This window comes from Gaeumannomyces tritici, assembly GCF_000145635.1.
Source record: "Gaeumannomyces tritici R3-111a-1 unplaced genomic scaffold supercont2.1, whole genome shotgun sequence".
In the NCBI taxonomy this organism is placed as follows: Eukaryota; Fungi; Ascomycota; class Sordariomycetes; order Magnaporthales; family Magnaporthaceae; genus Gaeumannomyces; species Gaeumannomyces tritici.
In genome coordinates this window covers 5456987-5463197 of record NW_008804545.1, presented here as the reverse complement: position 1 = coordinate 5463197, position 6211 = coordinate 5456987, and the positions used below count along the sequence as shown (strand labels likewise).

At 34.4% G+C, this 6211-nt stretch overlaps 2 pseudogenes across 2 annotated transcripts; one reads left to right on the top strand and one right to left on the bottom strand.

Moving 5' to 3' along the window:
* Nucleotides 1-5170: 5170 nt before the first annotated feature.
* GGTG_20016 lies at nucleotides 5171-5243 on the bottom strand (annotated as a pseudogene). The gene has a single exon. The product of its transcript is annotated as a tRNA-OTHER (tRNA).
* Nucleotides 5244-6055: 812 nt separating this feature from the next.
* Nucleotides 6056-6127, top strand: GGTG_20015 (annotated as a pseudogene). The gene has a single exon. The product of its transcript is annotated as a tRNA-OTHER (tRNA).
* Nucleotides 6128-6211: the final 84 nt, after the last annotated feature.

Genomic DNA, 6211 nt, shown 5'->3' with positions numbered 1-6211 from the left:
CTAACAACCAACCGGGCACGGACCCCCCGAAAATATGCCGGCAAATTACCGGTATCGCGGCCAAAGTATAATAACGAAATTAAAAAATAAGGTAAAGCTTAAATTGCACGAAAGCGTTTAAAACGCAAAAGATTTAAAAAATTAACCCCGGGTGCCCGAAAGGGCACGAAAAAAAAGGAGGTTAAAAAAAGAACAATTTTTGTTAGCGATAGCACTTTTGGTAAAAAATTTACGGAAGCTTAACAAAGGAAATACCGCATCCGGCCCGTAACCCGGTAACTACCCGCCTTTGCACCGATTAACCCTTAACAATTTGCTAGTATATTTAATACGTTCGTACGTATTTGCGTACGTTTTTAGCTATATCCGGCCATTTAAATTGCCGTTTAAACTTTTTTAAAATTTTAGCCATGCCTTTGTAATTACCCGTTAAGTTATCGTATTGTTTTTAAAGCATTATCCGTTTAAACGGTATTAAATTCGGAATTTAAATTTTTTTTTGTGCTTAAGCAAATCGTTATTAATTTTTTAAACGTTGGGCTTGTTTTTCCAAATATTGCTTTAAACGAAATCGTTTTTTGTTTATACTTTAAAAATGCGCTTTAATATTGTTTTAATATCCTTTTTAATAATAATCGTTTTTACGTAAATTATTTTTCGAAATTTAACCAACAAATCGTTTCGGAATTTTTCCTTTGCTATATTGGTTTTCCCGTTTACGGGTATGTTTTAAAAACGTTTTAACAAATTATCCGCAAAGTTTTGGTATTTTGGCTTTTATTTAATCGTAAAGTTATATTTTGCTAAATTTTCGAACCATTTTGTTTAACGCTTTATTACCTTTTTTTTGTTAAAATATAAATATGGTTTAAATGGTTAATAATTATTTTAACAATTTCCTGTAAGTAAGCTAAATAATGCCGTTACTTTTCGAAAACTTTTACAATTGCTATCAATTTTAAATTAAAAATTGTATAGCGCAATTTTTTTTGTTGTAATTTTTTCGACATGTAAGTTACCGGGTGCTACCGGCCGTTTTATAGCTGCAATAGCACCGTTTTTATCGCAAAAGCCAAAGCGTTAATCCGTACGCATAACGGTTTCGAAAAATTAAAATGCACTAATACCAAAGCTTTTGTAAATAGCAATTTTAATTTGCAAAAAGCCTTTTTCGCAACATTTTTTAGGTAAAATACGGTGTTTTTGCTAAAAAAATCCGTTAAAAGCATAGTAATTTTCGCGTAACCCTTTACGAATTTCCAATAATACTCCGTAAAGCCCAAAAATACTTAAATATTTTTAACGCTTTTCGATATTTTTTACTTTAAAATTGTAATAATTTTATCCGGCAGGATTTTAACCCCAAATTTAATTATTTTAAACCTTAAAAAGTTAATACTGTTCGTTTCGAATTTGCATTTGGCCGGGCTAACGTAAAATTTAAACCGTTCGAATCGTTTTAGCACCGTTTTTATTGCTTCGCGGTACTTTTTTTATATTTTCGAAAAAATAAAGATATCGTTTAAATATACAATGCAATTGCTATTAATTAATTTCTTAAGCGCTATATTAATAAAACTTTAAAACGTTATTAAAGCGTTAGCCAAACCGAAAAGCATTACCAAGTATTTGTAATGTTTATACTTGCAGCGAAAAGCAATTTTCCATTTATTTTTTTATTAAATTCGTATTTTGTAATAAGCGTTTTTTAAATTTAATTTGGTAAAGTACTAGCTTTTAAATACCCGGTTAAATATTTCGTAAATTAACGAAAGTGTTAGCCGGTTTTTTTTGGTAATTTTATTAAAACCCCAATAATCGATACAAAAGCGGAACTTCCCGTCCTTTTTTAAAACGAACAAAATCCCGGCGTTAACAAAGTTAATTAAATGCCGGATCCAACCCTTTGTTATAATTTTATTAAAATACCCCCGGAAAGTTTTTAATTCCTTTTTAAATAAAAAATAAATGCTTCCGTAAAGCGGCATCGTTTTTTTTTCCAATTCGATCGCGTAATTTTAGCTTATATATTTTAACAAAAGGTTTAATTTATAAAATTGCGCATGTTTTGCAACCATCCTTTTAATTTATTCCGGAAAAGTTTTTAATTTTTCCCCGGGATTTTCCGGGGTTTTCGGGCGTGCAACCGTTAGTACGGTTATTGCTTGTCCCGATTGGATTAATTTTTTAACTATTTCCAACGAAATTATTTTAACCTTTTTGGTAATTACCGGGAATTTTTACTTTATATTCCCAAACCGGATTTTAATATCCTTTTGCTAAAACCAAAGCATGCTTAACGTAATGTTATACCCGGCCCGGGGCATTATTACGTAAAATACCATTAATTTTCGGGTTATTTTTTAGCTATCCGTTACCCGAATTTTGTATTTTTTTACCTTTAACGTAAGCATGCGTTTTTTAGTATCGAATTACGCCAAATAGCCCCCGTTTGGCACCGGTATTTTTCTTATTTTTACCAAAAAATGGCTGTGCAGCAAATTAACGTTGCTTTTATTGTTAACCAGCGCTTTTAACTTTACCCGGCAACCGTTAATTCGTAAATATACTTTGGTTTTTTAACGCGTTTTGGCCGCCGGGGCGCACTTTTAAGCCCCAATGTTTAAATGGCTAAATAGCGGTATCGAATTAAATAGCGATATTTTGCTTTTTTTAAAGCACGCCGGCCGGATATAGCCTAGCTTTTTACACCCGTAATACCGTACTTCGGGCTTTTTTCCCTTTGCCTTTTATGTAATTGCTAGGGCCAACGGGGTTTCCGGGTTATTCGTTCGTATTTTGCATACTATAGCAATGTAACCCAATTGCCCGCATTTAAAACAAATAACCGGCTTTTTAAAGGTTAAAATATTTGTATTCCCCGGCATCCCTTTATACAATTTTAATATTATTTTTGCTTTAAAAGCTTTAACTTGCAATTTTTCCATAATGTAAAAAAAGCTTTTAAATATTACCCGTTTTTGGATTTTAGAGCGAAACCGGTTAAAAAGCAATATCGTTTTTATCCATTTAAATGCTAATTCGAAAAGGTCGTTTTTTACCAAATCCTAATAAATTCGAAACGCTTTAAACGATTTGTAATTTTTTTGTTTAATAGCGATATCCCCCGCAAGCTTTTTAATTGCTAGCTATATTTGCAAATTAAGGTTTTTCGATTTTATTTAAAATTACCGCAAAAAATTGGTTTAAATAAGCGATACCCCGGTATTTAAATAATGCATTTGCTTGTATTTTATTTATTGCGCCCGTTAATAATGGTTAAAAATGCTAAAGGTTATTTGGACCTTTATACGGTTTTTACCGTAACGTTCCCTTTTGCTTTCGAAAATAAATTTGTAATTGTTAATGTAATGGGCGATATTTTGCCAAATTGCCGATTTTTTAAATATAAAAGGTTTAAAAGTAACTTTGCTTTACGTAAAACCTTTCCGTTGCTTAAAGGTATTTCTTTTATTTTTGTTTAAGCTTTTATACGCATGCTTTAACCCTTTATTTTGGATTTTCTGGATTAAGCAAGCGCGTTTGCTTTAAATTTCCAGCGCATTGTTTATTTTTTGCAGTTTTTTTACGGAAAGGTTTTCGAAATCGTTGGAAATTTGCGGGGCTTTTTTAATATTTTGTTCCGATAGCTTAACGGCTTTTTTTAACGTGCTTAACGTAACGTTAAGCGTTATTATAAACGGTGCGAAATCGCAAATGCCCTTTTTAAATTTGCTTAATCCCTTTCGGTAATTACCCGGGCTTATTTCCCAAATAAAAAAGGTAAAAAAAAAAATAATATGTTAAAAAGTTAATTAGTACAAAAACGAATAATTACCGGGTTACGGGCCAAATGCGGTATTTCCTTTATTAAATTTCCGTAAATTTTTTACCAAAAGTGTTATTGCTAACAAAAATTGTTTTTTTTAATTTTCCTTTTTTTCGTGCCTTTTTAGGCACGCGGGGTTGGTTTTTTAAATTTTCCGCGCTTTAAGCGCTTTCGTACAATTTAAGCTTTACTTTATCTTTTAGCTTTGCTATTATGCTTTGGCCGCGATACCGGTAGCTCGCCGGCATGTTTCCGGGAAGGTTTGTGCTTAGTTGGTTGCTAGCGCCCTTTTTTTCCTTTTTTGCCGGGCGGTTTCGCCCGTTTTTTTAACGCCCCCCGTTTTTTGCCGGGCGGTTTCGCCCGTGCTTTTAACACTATTTCCAAGCTTTCCAAAGTGGTAATTTGTAATTTTATTAATAAATTACAAATTATTTAAATAATTTGTAACCTTATTATATATAAATTTATTTACCCCGTTCGAGCTATATAGCACATGGGGAGCACTACGGATCGGGTTAATTACATAAAGGAAGAAACCGTGCCTCCAGCCGATAGCTATTTGGTATAAAGCTGGATAAAAACCCCTTCCTTTCGAAGGCTTTGCGATTGCGCGTTTTTTTCGTAAGTAAAAATCCTGCACATAAAATTACATTAATAATTAAAAAGGCACGAACACGAGCGTGCATAAAAAGCGCGCTACAACTTACGCGCTACAATCCCAAATAGCACATTACGATCCGGGTTTTATTTGCGAAATCCAAACGACCGAATTAACAATATTTTATTTTATTATAAAATTTATTCGTCGATTATTAAATTTTACCTTTTCCAACCAAAGCGTATTCCTTTTATTTTCCGGGCCAGGCGCGCCTTTTCGAAAGCGGTCCTTTCCTTTTTTTTAATTGGTGCTATCATTTTATCGGCCGACTTTGTTATCGGAATTGCTTTCGTCGCTATCGGTACTTTTATCCCTCGCCGCAACCCCGGCGCTACTATTTCGATAGCCGGTCGGATTTATTTTGGCCCAAGGTCTTTATTTTTTTGTTTGCTTTATAACTTGTGCGTTTACAAGCTGCACGTGCTTTAAGGGGGCCTTTTGCTTAAACCTTCGGCACGTGCGTTACAGGGCTCGGGGGTAGGGAACCCCGCTAACGGGTCGCAAATGGCTTCGCTGGAATCGAAGGGAGGTCGCACGTAAGTGCCATAGGGCTCGTCGATAAGGATAAAGTCTTTTGTTGCTGTGGGCTTTCTTTGTTGTAGGGACCAACTGTTCGGAAAAACGTCGGAACGGTTTAGGGCTTAATAAATCGCTTTTTTGCACGTGCGAAACAAAAAACCCGGTGTCCCCGGCAGGAGTCGAACCTGCGTCCTCCAAAAAGGACCTCCCAGCGCTGAACCACTGCGCCACGAGGACTTGTAACCTTATTAATAAATTACAAACGGCTTATTTAAGCTTTTTTGTAGTAAAGGGTAAGCGCGTGCTTTCCTTTCGCTTTTTTAGCTTCCAATTTTGGCCGGGTAATTATTGGTCGTAACATTAAATTTCCTTTTTATTGGCCAAGCCTTTTTGGCTTGCTTATATCCATTCCTCCCATTGTTAGTTGTAAGTATTATTTTTCCTTACTATTTAACCGTTTTTTTTTTAATAATGTTAAATTAAATACAAAAACGCTTTGCGCGCTTAACCTTTTGGCGCAAAAACCTTTTTGCTTTAATTTTTGCATTAGCTATAAATATAAATTTTTGCTTTTTTTATCGGAACGTTTTTAAAAAAAATATTCGCCCCGCCCTTTTGTAGGATTTTTTTCGTTGCGTAAAGTGTTTCGCTTGCAACCGTTTTGGTTGCAACATTTTAAGTTTTTTACTTAAATAGCTGCGTTTTATCGGTTTTTAATACCAAAAAATTAAGGCCGAAATGCAAGCTATTAAAGTTAAACGTTGTGCTTTAAACAACCGTTTCGAGCGTTTTTGCAAGCAAAAAAACCTTTGGCTTAAAAAGCAGCTGCGGGCGTTGTTTCGGGGTATTAAAATTGTGGAAAAGTTGGAATAAATAAAACGAGCGGAACGGGAAAAGGTTGTTTTGGTAGCGATTAGTCCCTTTTCCTCCTTTTAACCCGATTTCTTTCCTTTATTTCTTAATTGAACCGCGTTAAAAGTTAATTTTAACCTTAACCCGTTAGCCCTTTTTTAACCGGGTAAGTTATAACTTTTTTAATAACTTTTTTTGGTCGTATAGCGCAATGGTAACGCGTTTGCTTTCGTAGCGGGAAGTTTTGGGTTCGACCCCCGGTGCGACTTTAGCAGTTAACCGGGCAATCCATGCCTGGTTATTTACTAACTTTTTTTTTTTTTNTTTTTTTTTGCTTTAAATTTGCCAGTTTA